The 12,601-nt window shown below is 39.9% G+C and overlaps 1 protein-coding gene across 6 annotated transcripts in view; it reads left to right on the top strand.

Annotated features, from left to right (window-relative positions):
* WASF3 (WASP family member 3) overlaps positions 1-12,601 on the top strand; it is a 59,764-nt gene that overhangs the window by 10,160 nt on the left and 37,003 nt on the right. For 4 of the 6 annotated variants that reach the window (XM_015852124.2, XM_015852131.1, XM_015852123.1 and 1 more), the window contains one exon: positions 5,943-6,035. The exons of 1 other annotated variant lie outside the window; for it this stretch is intronic. The gene's annotated coding sequence lies outside the window, so the exon portion shown is untranslated. Of the gene's footprint in view, positions 1-4,465; positions 4,591-5,942; positions 6,036-12,601 lie in introns of all 6 variants that reach the window. One more of the 6 variants, XM_015852125.1, reaches the window with a different exon arrangement.

Below are 12,601 nucleotides of genomic sequence, written 5' to 3'. Positions count from 1 at the left end.
CTCCCTGTAAAATGTATGTGGGAAGCCTTGAAACTAAAACTTGATTGAAATACAGACCCCGAAGGACCAGAGTTCCTTTGTTAGAAGTGTGTTTTTGAGTCTTCTAAATCAACTTTGAACAAAACATGAATGTTACTGCAGGAAAGACAAGATTTGTAGAAGTAATTTCAATCTATTATGGATTAATTTGCATGATATTACTAGTATTTCATCAAAAAATCTTGGTTTAGGTTTATGATATGGTGTTGATTTTCTGTTTTGTAAGCATGCAGGACTTGCTGATTTAAATGCAATTCTTAAAGAGCATTGAAAGAAGAAAAGAATTGATCAAAGTGGGGAAATTGCATGTTATGGTTTTTCTGGAGGCATGAAACAACTTCTAGTGAGTTTTTGAATGTAAGAAAGTGTGACCTATTGAATTGCTGGTCCTTAAGGGTGAAGTAGTTGAGGGGAAAGCAGAGGCAGACATATATTTTTGCAGCAGCAGGGTTGTATCTGGAAGGTTATAGTGATCCACATTGTGAAGTCTTAAACCTCAGTCTTCAGTGAACCACATTAAGGCAAGGGTTGTTGTATACCCTGCAACTGTATTTGTCTCCCCCCCCCCAAAAAAAAAAAAAAAAAAACAACCCAAAAAAAAAGCAACAACTCAAACCAACAGGGTGTGTTAGTTAACCATTTTGTGTAAGATAGAGATGTGTAGCGATTTTATCCAAGAACGGTTACTGATACAGGCTAAGAAGAAAGTGAAGAGTGGTTCCTTATTAATTCATAGGGTCTGCCAAAGAGATTATTTGTAGTCAGAAGGAGACTTCATGTATCAGTCATCTGGTCTAGTAATAGTATTCACCCACTCTTTACTTATTTTGAATAGCTTTTGTTGCTAATGCATGAGTAAATCTCTCCAGAGCTGTTTGTGCTTGGGGTTGATAGTGCATTATCTCTTCCAGCCGTTAAATCAATGTTCTCATCTCAGAAAGCGGTGGCAAAGTTGTGAACGGGTGTGAAATCTGGAAATGTTTTTAGTGTAGTCTTGCATACTTTTGCTTGAAGTCTGACTAATCCCTCTTATTTTACTTCCTGTTTTTTTTCACAAGTGCATCTCCTATGAGATTACCAGTGGTGTATCACTGCTAGTTGATGCTGGGCTCTTTGTTCTACTTGCTTTTCTGCTTAGGGAAGGACATGTATTTCTGTAGCAGCAAGGTTGTATCTGGAAGGTTATAGTGATCCAAGCTGTAAAGTCTTAAACCTCAGACTTCAGTGAACCACATCAAGGCAAGGATTGTTGTATTGATGCTGGTTGTTATTCTGGCTCTCTACTGGGAAGATTCCCTCCCTCCATGACTGTTTAATTGGTTTCAGTTCTTATACATGAAGCTCACGGCTGTCCTAACAACAACTTATCTACTTTGAAGCTGCAAGAGAACCTTTTAAAGTAGTGGTTTAAGTCCAGATCTCTTAAATATTTGCATGCTAATCTGATAATACACCACTCTTAAACAGAAGCCTTTCTGGCATTCCTGCAGTGTTCTTGAAAAACTGTAGCCTATGGGATCAGGTGATACTTTAAAGTGGTTCTTCATAAAAGAGCTTTTAACGAAAAGATTCCGTATCTTCTCAGACTGCTTTAATTCATTGTGCTTGATGCAGAATTTTCGGGAATTCTGTGATATGTGATAATGTATATGGTCAGCTCAGGTGAATACGGTGCTAATACCACCATCACAATGAATTTTAGTCGCAAACTTGACCTATGTAAATGCTACTTGAGCAGTTCAGTCACTTACAATGGAAGAACAAAGATTTGATCAAGCATCGAATTCTCAGTCTGGTGTGCCTTTGCTTGCTGGCTTTCCTAAAGCCGTAACACACATGCTTGTGTTTTTGAGCAAACACATAATGCACTTAACACCAGCAGTTCTCAGACTTTTAACAGAACCTCCCTTCTCTGTAACAGCTTGTTTATATGCTGCTCCTCCGCTAACCCCAAGCAGCTGTGAGGAAAGAAGGGGGAAGCGCTGTCACAGCTGTGCTGCTCAGTCTCTGTCCTTTGGGATATGGAGCTGGAGCCCCAAAGCACTGTGTGTTCCTGTGTGGCGATGGGGAAGATTTGGATCTGAACCTTTGCCAGATTCTCTGCTGTCCTTTCTCTTCTTCCTGTTCTTCAATAGAATGGTCAGTAATAACCAAAAGACCCGATTGCTTCCACTGTCAAGCATAAGCCACACTCTTATTTTGGACTTTCCTCAGCAGACATGACATCATGTTAGACATGTGGCCTGCTTTCTTTCCCTTTCTGCTCTTAGAATGAAAAAAATTAATACAAACTTATTGATGGCTTCTGCCTTCAGCAAACAGTTATCTCTTCTTCAAGACTTCTAAGATTTTTATTTTTATTTTTTCCCCAAGGTTAAGGTATTTTGCATCTAACTTAAATTCCACTTGCAGTTAAACCTTACAAGGAAGGTCAAGGGCAAGAAAGGCTTCCTTGAGTATGTCAGTAGCAAATGGAAGACTAGGGAAAATGTGAGTTTGCTGCTGAGTGAAGTGGGTGCCTTGGTAATGTAGGAAGCTTGAGAAGGTGGACTTACTGAACTCTTTCTTTGCTTCAGTCTAAACTGCTAGAACTGCCCCTCAGGAAAGCCAGATCTTGGAGATAAGAAAGAATCTGAAAAGAAAAACTCTCCCTTGGTCAAGGAGAATCTGGTCAGAGTAGCCAACATGGATTCACCAAGAGGAAATTATGCTTGACTGGTCTGGTAGCCTTCTGTGGTGTTGTGGTTGGCTGGGTAGATGAGGAGAGAGCAGCACAGCTAAGTATCTTGACTTCAGCAAGGCTTTTGAGGCTGGCTCCCATAATATCTTCATGGGTAAGTTTTGGAGATGTGGGATAGATGAGGTGGATTGTGAACTGATTGTCTGGAGGTAATCAAAATCCATCTGGATGCTTTCCTGAGTAGCCCTTTTCTGTATAACCTGCTCTAGGGAATCTGCTTTAGCTGAGGAGTTGGACTGGGTGATTTCCAGAGGTCCCTTTCAACAATTACAATTCCATAGTTCTCTGTAACTTGTGAAATGACATACATTATTTGTGACTTTCAGACTCTTCAGTAGAGGTGTGCTATGGAGTCAGTGGAAGTGTGGTTGGATTGGATATTATTATGGTTTTTGGAAGACTGAAGGAAGATCATAAGCAAGAAACTGAGTGAGAAAATGTTGGCATACTTGCAGTCATCTTAATGTGAATTGCGCCCAATGGCATGTAGAAGTATTTCATTCAAACCACTTGTTGATGTGTGGTTCTGCTCCTCAGAGACCCCAGAAACTCTTTGGGTTTTCCAGGTGACTTCTACAGAGCTTCAGTATTTTGCAAGATTTTAGTTGTGTGCTTTTGAGTACAGGAAATCATAAAGGCAAATCGATACTGAAAATTTTAAACACTGCCTTTTCTGTGTATAACAGCTGCTGCTTTAATTCAAGCTACAGTAGTAAGTCTTGGATGTTCATGTATGAAACCATGCTTTAAAAACCCTTCCCCCCATCCTTCACCGTAAAATCCTTTTTTTTCCACCATTTTGATGATGACCTACTGTTCGAATACTTTTAATCCTCAATCTGTATAAAAGTTATGTTTTGCATTAAATCCTTTTCCTCTGTGGATTTTTGAGGTAATCCCTTGTATGCCATATAGCTTGTTCTTTAAATTGCTTGCATACTAAGAGTTCTGTTTAGAAAGTTTTAAAACAGTGATTTTAAACACAAGTCAGCTGTGTATATATTTCCATCCAGAACTCAGTGTTATACATTTTGTATCTCTAACGTTGTATCCTATTGAAACTGTTGAGTTCTTTCCTGTAATTTGATCAGTCATTGTAAATCAAATGTGGTGCTTGGCAGGGGGGTCACTGATGTGCTAGATGATGTGTGCATTGTTTTTTATTTAAATGACTTCTGTTGGGATTTCTTTCCTCTCTGAGATCTTATGGAAAAGAGACTCCATTCAAAAGGAAGCTGTATTGTGCTAGGAGATGGAGATTTGGACTATTAAGGGTGTATTGAAAGGTATCTTCCTTTATCTCATACTGCATGCATCTGCAGTATATTTTTCATCATAGTTATCTGTTTTAAATACATAAGGAGAAGTTATGGACTTTCTCATTGTGTTCCATTCCATTCCTGTGTTCTCTGTTGGTTTTTGTTAAATATTTTAGTTAAAAATAAATCAGAAAAATGTCAGTCAAAGAGTAGAGACACAAAACATCCCGGTGTAGGCCGTGTCCCAGTGTAGGCCTTGTCCCGGTGTAGGCCATGTCCCGGTGTTTTTGTTTAATGGTGTAAGGATTTATACTGTCTGCTGGAATAAATGCCCAGATATTTGGTATCATTTGACCATGAAAAATCTGCAAGATTCTCATCCTCACCATCCATGCGGTAATTCTTGGCATTCTTCCCTTCACTGTAGGTCGTAGATGTTGCTGACCTGAGCAGAGAGTTCATTCATCAGAGGGTGGACTTAGTGATTCTCTTTATATAGTGCAGCCTTACAGACTGTTGCATTGAAGAAACTGATGGGAGCAGTGGTCTGCAGTAAGTAGCTAGTGTGGGGAGGCTACTACAGATTCATAAGGCTACTTTTCCTGCAAAGATTAATGTGATGTAAATATATCCTCAGCCATCCTAATAATATGGTACTAGAGGGTTTAAGTTCTTTATGAAGTTCCAGTCACCTTGAACTAGGCTAATTCTCTAAAGACACATGTTTTGTAGTTTTTTTTCAGTTTAGCTCTAAAGCAGTTCTGCTGTTTCTCAAGCTATGAGCGTAACTGAATAAATAATTGTAACTTGTGTGCTCAGGAAATCACTGGGGTGATTTTTCAGCTTCAGTTGCAGGAGAGGTTGCCAGGTTTCTGTGTTTCCCTTGCTCAGTCAGATACAGGAGTTGATAGAAAGGGAGGTAAGCTTGTGAAAGACTGCAAAAACTAAACTACGCTATAGGTGTAGTTTAGTTGGCATGGTGCTGCTGGTTGGACTAGGTGTTCTTAGTGGTCTCTTCCAACATTTATGATACTATTATTCAGTTCAAATGATTGGTGTTAACAGGGTACTTTGTGACATAATTTTAGTCACGTATGCAGCTCACAGTTTGAAGGCTTCTCTTCCCCATGTAGTGCACAAATCCTTGTGATAAGATGGTAAGGCCTGTGGGTAAGAATGAATTAATACATATGAGCATTTTATTATGTGTAAGTAGCTTCAGAACAGTTCCTTCTGAAAGCATACGAACACTTCAGTGAGGATCTAGATCTTGGTCAACTAGCAGGTGTTGGTAGTGAACTAACTGGAGGAGGAACATTGTTTGCAATAGGTGTCCACTGCATCATTGCTTATTGGAATTGAGAAGGGCAGCATACTGTTAAAGCTCTGATACTTTGAGGGAGGATAAAGGAAATTTAGGGGGAGTGGTGGACTATTCTCTTGGAGCTAAAATCCGTAATTCTTTTGTGGAGACAATACTTCATTTTTGCAAGAGCTGCTCATTACATTTTTAGTTGGTTTGTTTTAGCAAGTATGTATGTAAGTAATATTTAATCTACTTAGAATTGTCTCAGTGGGACTCAAACCTGTGTTTTATTATGCTTGACAATAAGCCATTATCTTCCATTTTCCCATCCCTGTCTTTAAGTGGGTCAGTCTTACTTCCTCTTTAGATATTCCTTGTTAGAAACAGTGGCCTTAATTATGAAATAGCCGAGCATTTTTCTGACCGTTAAGAATATAATTAAGCTCCAGCATGATGTTAGTGTTTAGCTCAGTAGTGTCTCTAGAAACTCACATTTTTAGTATTTTAATTGATCAGTGAGCCTGGTTTTTAATGTATATATTCAGTTTGTCATTGTGATACTGAGAAATTACTGACAAATGTGTCTTTCTGATTGCAGATAAAGCCACCTGAGAGTGCTAGCAAGTTACAGAACAACCATCTTTTCAAACGAGTAAATAGAAAAGATATTCTCTGCTCCCCTTTTTAAATGGTGAGTTGGTCAATGGAGCTCTTATTGAACACACCTTGTCATGTATGACTCTATTATGTAAAGTTGTTTAAAGTTATTTAAAGTTCTTATACTGAGGACCAATGCTGAAGTTTGGAAACTGTCTGGGAGGTTTTGAATTACGATTGTGAATCAGGCTTATAGTTCTCTCAAGTTAAAGACTGGGCTGTAGTAGGCAATGAAACAAATGGCAAAACACACTGATTGCCCAGGGGACTGTTATTATTTAAATACTAATCTCGTGTAGAAAACAGAAATAAATTTATTGTATTTGTGGATGCTCAGGAAATACCGGGTTTTAAATTTGCATCCATTAATTATTTTTACTCTCTGTAATCTGTACTTTGCTGATGTGCTGTCATAGAGATTTAAACCAAATCTGCTGGGGTTATATATTCGACTACTTTCCTCAAAAAGTGCAATGGATAGTAAAAGATTTCTATTTATTGATGTTAAACTAGCTTCCCGTGGAAGAGACCCCTTTACCCAGTTAGTCTTGGTTGGGATGCTCACATACACCCAACACTTCTGGATGCAGAACATCTTTTCTGATTGTGGGAAAGCAAGAAAAAGCTGTGTAGCATCTGCTTGACTGTGTGATGGGAGATATGGGCTGTGCTGCTTGATGCTAAATTTAGGCAGTTTTGTTAGTGTGAGTAAAGATGTACTGATTTGAAGAGACTGCAGCTTTTCTACATCTGTAATGGGAAGCAGAGAAACCTAAAACCTGGGGGACAGGTTTAGTGTTCTTCCTTCTGAGAAGATGAAGAGGTTGAAAGTAGTATTTAGCTGTTTGTGGGAGAGACCCCTTTCTTCCAGAGTTTATGAAATAAGCCTGTTTCGCATGTATAGCGAGGTGTTTTTGAGTCATTCTTATCCTTGCTTGGATAATCGTTGTACCTTGTCTCTTCTTGCTTCTCTGGGTTTCCTAGTGTGTTTTGCTAATACAAACAGCCCAATAGTTGTAAGCTGCTCAAAATAAAATACAACTGTTAAGTATTTGTGGAAGGTACTGATTCCTTAACATGCCATCTTTTTGCTGTCTGAGTAGTCCAAACTTCTGCTGTTCTCCTGAAGCCTATTTCTTTCTGCCCAACTGTAGTAAACTAATGAAAAACACTGACTCAGTCAGCAAAAAGCTGAAGTTCATTAATTATATAGCAGTTTTGGGAGAGAGATGCAGGGACAGTGATTCTCAATTGAGTGCCCTGTGGAGGTGGGGGAATGCCCTTTGACAGGAGACAGTGTCCTGAAATCTTTGCATTACAAGTGGGTAAAGTCAAGTTGTCGTGGATCTATTTTTGAGTAGATCCGACTTAAAAATCAAAGAAATGTGATCACAGATTCTGATCTTAATTGAGAGATGCGTGCACTGTTCATGAGCTTCTGATGTTTTCTGATCTTGATTTTAAAGGAGACTTAGTATTTGGGCTTAACTCTTGCGTGTACTGGCTTTGGATTCTATGCAGTGTGCTTTTATTTATCATTGGGACTTATAGAATCATTGAATCCTTAGAGTTGGAAGAGACTTCTGAAGGCCATCCAGTCCAACTCCCTTGCAATGAATAGGGGCACTACAGCTAGATCAGGTTGTCCATGACTTTATTCAGCCTCGCCTTGAAAGTCTCCAGGGATGGGGCATCAACCACATCTCTGGGTAACCTGTTCCAGGGCCTCACTACCCTCACTAAAAGATCTTTTCCTTACATCTAAACTAAATCTGCCCTCTTTGAGCTTGAAACTGTTTGTTTTGTCACCTCTGCTAAAGGGTCTGTCTCCTTTTCTGTAGCTCTCCTTTAGATACTTGACTGATGCTTGGAGTAGAAGTGCTTTATTTTTGAATTGTAGCCTGGCAAAATGGATTTGATGGTCATGTGCAAAGTGAAGTAATTTGATAAAAGCAGCATCTGTGCAGTGAGAGACCTAAGTATGCCCATCCTGTTCAGGGCAGTGGTTTGAACACATTCTTTATGATGACTGTCTATATGAGCAGTTCAATGCCATATCTGTACTACAAATGGGTGCAGTTTCTGGATTCTTCCTTGAACTGTTTTTGTGATAGGCATCACAGTAACTCCCCTTCAGAATTATACAGCTAGTATGTGGGAATCTGCTTGAAGATGAGGTTCAAATCTCAGTTGTCTGTGCACTGATTTAACTGAATCAGTTTCTAAATTTAAACTGATGTGGTTAAATTGCTTTTTGAACTGTGTGTCGATTAGTCTCTGATGGCTTGATTTTTTCCATATATGCAGCTTGTCTCTGTAGATTACATTGACTATTTAAAGTGTAGTTGAAAGCAATGTAAGAATTGATTAGTTACATAACTTGGTGTGTGAAAGGACGATGTAATCTTCAGGAGACCGTATTGCTCTCTACAGCCTGAAAGGAGGTTGTGATGAGATGGGGGTTGGCCTCTTCTCTTAGGGAACTCTGGTAGGACAAGAGGGAATAGCCTTAAGACATACCAGGGGTGATTCGGGTTGGTTATTAGGAAGAATTTTTTCTCAGGAAGAGTGGTGAGGCATTGGAACAGGCTGTCCAGGGAAGTGGCAGACTCATCATCCCTGGAGCTGTTTAAGGAAAAGGTAGATGCAGTACCTGAGGACATGGTTTAGGTGAGCAATATTGGTGATAGGTGAATGGTTGGACTAGGTGATCCTACATCTTTTCCAGCCTTTATGATTCTTAGATGACTTGAATGATACTTCTTGAGAATTGGCATCAGTGTCTTTGTACCTAATGTTAACTTGGTCATCTACAGAACCTCTGGTCTCCGATGCAGTTGTACAAATTTTGCTCATTTTGTTGTGATTCTCAAACAGCCTTAGGCAGGGTGCTGACAACCGCCTCAACGCAGAGCTGGTGAGAGCAGTTCTCATGCACAGTGGCCAGCTGCTTGCAGCCATGGTCAAAAAGCCCTCTCCTTTTGGATTGTGAGGTCTTACCAGCTCAGTGGGATTTAAACTAATAATTGCATTTCCCAAGATAGTGTTGTACTCACAAGGATAACAGCAGCACCGGTGCTGGGATGGTGACATACTTCCTAGCTTGTTGAGGCTGTGAAGCTGAGAATGTAGTGTTTGAGGGGAAGGAGGAGGACCTGATCCCACTGTCTGATGAGTGGAGAGGGGGTCCTGGCTTCTGACTTTCCTCATAGAACTGTTCACATTTCCTTTTTAAAACAGCGGTATGTTCAGATAGAAGTACAGAAATAGCCCTGAAAAATGGAGATCCTATTTAGAGGTTTGCAACACGGACATGATGGTTTTAGATGAGAGAACACTGGGGGAAGTGAGCACTGATGCATGATGCAGTTGGGAACTGATGATTATCATCTCTGACTTGGTGTACAAAACAAAAGATGATAATTATTATGTTACGTCATCTTTGCAAAACTTCTTGTTTCTGAAAGGCATGCATTTCACTTAAGGGAAAACTCTCAGCACCTTCATTACAAATCTTCTGTGACAGGCTATATGTAGAGACCAAAGGCATAAGGAGAGTCTTTGAGTATTCTTTGCATCCCCTGGATGATTTCTGTCTAGGTCAGCTGAGAAAAGGAGGGGATGAGAGACAGCGGGCACAGACCAGAACACAGGAAGTTCCCACTGAATGCGATGAAAAGCTTCTTTACTTTGAGGGAGACAAAGCACTGGAACAAACTACCCCAAGAGGTTGTGGAGTCTCCTTCCACCTTTCAGAGTACTGTATCTTTGTTGAAACAAGTATAAAAACCTTTAAATACTTCATGCCTTTTAAATTAGGATTTGTAGTGTATGCAGGAGAAATGTCATGTAGCACAGTCCTTACAACGCTTCAGATGCTTCTGTGAGTCTTGGGAATAAATATATAAGAAATGCCTATTTTCTTCTGTTCAGTAAGATTTTGTTGGTCTGGGAACAGAATCTCTTACTGGGCCTCCAAAGTGACTTTTGGGAGATGGGGCAACTGAGGGTGACAGAAAATTGCAACAACTCTGAGCTGTTTACCGTAATTTTATATTCCTAGCAACAAGAATGACAAGATTTAAGTCTTCCTCCAGTGATAGTATTGATGCTGGTTGTTGAAAAAGCTGGTATTAATCACCCAGGCCAATATATCTTTCAGGTCTAGTTTTGACATGAAGTAATCACTTCTGTTTAGCTTGCTATTCACCTGCACAACTAGACATAGCTGATCTTTTCAATGTCTCTGTTCTGTTTCTGTATGAGAGATTAACTTGAATCACTAGCTGTCTGTCTTTCTGTCTGTCTTTCTGTCTGTCTTTCTGTCTGTCTTTCTGTCTGTCTTTCTGTCTGTCTNCTTTCTTTCTTTCTGTCTGTCTTTCTGTCTGTCTTTCTGTCTGTCTTTCTGTCTGTCTTTCTGTCTGTCTCTCTTTGTACCAAAGCAGATTGAGTGCTCTCACTATCACTTACGTAGTCTTGGCTATAAGGGCAGTAATTCCATAAACTGATTTGGCTTCTTTCCTTTGGATTATGTTTCTGTTTGCTTACGTCTCATTCCAGCCTGCAAGTAGCTCAGCCAGGAGCAGCAACTACGATAGCAGAGAGGTTGAAACAGGGAATGGGGAAAATAATCCGTTTAATTAAATCGTGGAGTAGTTGGTTCACAGCTGTCTTAAAAAGCACAAGTTTAAGTGGAGTGGGTCCTAAGGCAATAGCTGGGTTTTGCTTCTGAGGAAACATAACTCACCTTGTAGTTGAAGCATTTATTGCACAGTACTGGTGTGATCTATGCCCAGTTTCCAGTCCTTCTACAGTCCCTGAGAGCCCGTAAGCATAATCAAATAGCTTTGTCTTTCTCAACTTTTTAGCTGAGATGCTGCTTGCTTTTCTCAGCTTTGGAGAGTAAATACAATGTCTAAGTATCCAGATACTGTAGTAACACAGGTACCACACAACCTTACTGTAACAGGCTTTCTGGTGCTCTTTTGCAGTAGTAACCATGCCAAACTCAGGCAGTCCTTTTCTTTAGTGTTTTTTTTTCATTGGCCTTACTGCCAAGGCTTTGGTATGTTGTTTGCTGCCAGCAGGATGGCTGCCAGCTAGTGGGAAGATGAGGTCCTTCCCCAGGCGTTTGGTGGCTGAGTGTGTTGGAGGGAAAGAGGTAGATAAAGCCGTGAATTTTGCTCATAAAGTGTCTTCATTCCCTTATTTCCCATGAAACCTTCCTTCACTGAAACTGGGGTGAGACATAATTCAGAGCTACTATGTGGTAGGTTTTCAGCCTTGGGTTGATAGTTTTTGGTTTTGTTTTTTTTCCCCCAAGTGTTTTCCCTTCCCTATTCACCTTGTCCCCAAAAAAGCAAAATAAATTTAGTTCTTTTTTGACCTTTACGTAGTGAATAGGCTTCTTAGCCTATAGCAATATGCTGTCGTTTTGGTTTGGATCCTCTTGGACATCTGAGGACACCTGGTGTACAGTAACACAAGTAGAATTCAGTTTGGGTGTTTGATCATAGTGAGAGAACACTGGGGCAGCATCTCCCCATCTGCTCTCCTGCTGTCTCCCAAGTGATTGTAGAGTCCTGGGGGAATAAAGCCTGACCTCTAAAATCTTAAGTATTAGTAATTCTAGCACCACAATCAGGCATACCTTTATGATGCAAATCGCCCCAGCTGTGGGGTGTATGAGTGATTTTCTTTTTTGAGTATTATAAAACTGTAAGGTGCTCCCTAGGAGCATATGTAGTGGTGATCAGAATCTAATGGGTTGTGATGCTGGGAGAGCTTGTTTGGAACAAAAATCCCACTTCTTTTTCCAAAAAATGAGTATAATGCAGGCACAGGATCATCAGCACCCCCCAGTCAGCCCCTGTTGTACCACACAACTTGCTAATGTCATCTCTGGCTGTAGTTTCCTGTGGCATATTTCCTAATTCCTTTTGAAGTCTTTGAACACCCTTGGAGGTCTGCAAGTGGAAAACCACTAGTGGGTGGTGCCACTCTTCCATGTGAACTCCATTCATTTAGTTCAGGTCTGCTTTTACTCTACTACTGTATTATGCTATTCTATAATATGCACAGTATAATAGTGCAGTATTATACTGCTTTATTTTCCTCCCAACTCTTCAACACTTGATATTGACTAAAAGCAGAACTGGAGATAGATGGAGTCAGCACGATGCTCCCAAATGCTCAATATTAGGTTCTGAAATTTAGTACTCTTAAAAAACAGTATTAACATTTTCCAAACTGATACATATGTAAATTTATATATCTATATAATGTATATAAATATATATGGCATGTGAATATACAAAGAAAAGAAAATAGATTCTACCTATGTAGTTAAAATAGGTTCCGCAAAGCATGTTTATGTGCACTGATTTGAAACACTGGGAGAAAGCAGACTTTAAAAACAATTTAGCGTTATCACTGGGATTATCTGTAACCCCAGCAGTCTTAGCTAAGATTTGATGACTGTAACTGGAAAAAGTTGCTTAAGCCTCTAAGTGATTGATTATATATAGTGAGAATGTTCTTTTTTTTTCCTTGAAGCTGGTTTCTGAGCACTCCTGCCCTGCCAGCTCCATGGAGATCTGT

The sequence above is a fragment of the Coturnix japonica genome, chromosome 1 (assembly GCF_001577835.2).
Source record: "Coturnix japonica isolate 7356 chromosome 1, Coturnix japonica 2.1, whole genome shotgun sequence".
Classification (NCBI taxonomy): Eukaryota; Metazoa; Chordata; class Aves; order Galliformes; family Phasianidae; genus Coturnix; species Coturnix japonica.
This window is presented reverse-complemented; position numbering and strand designations above follow the sequence as displayed.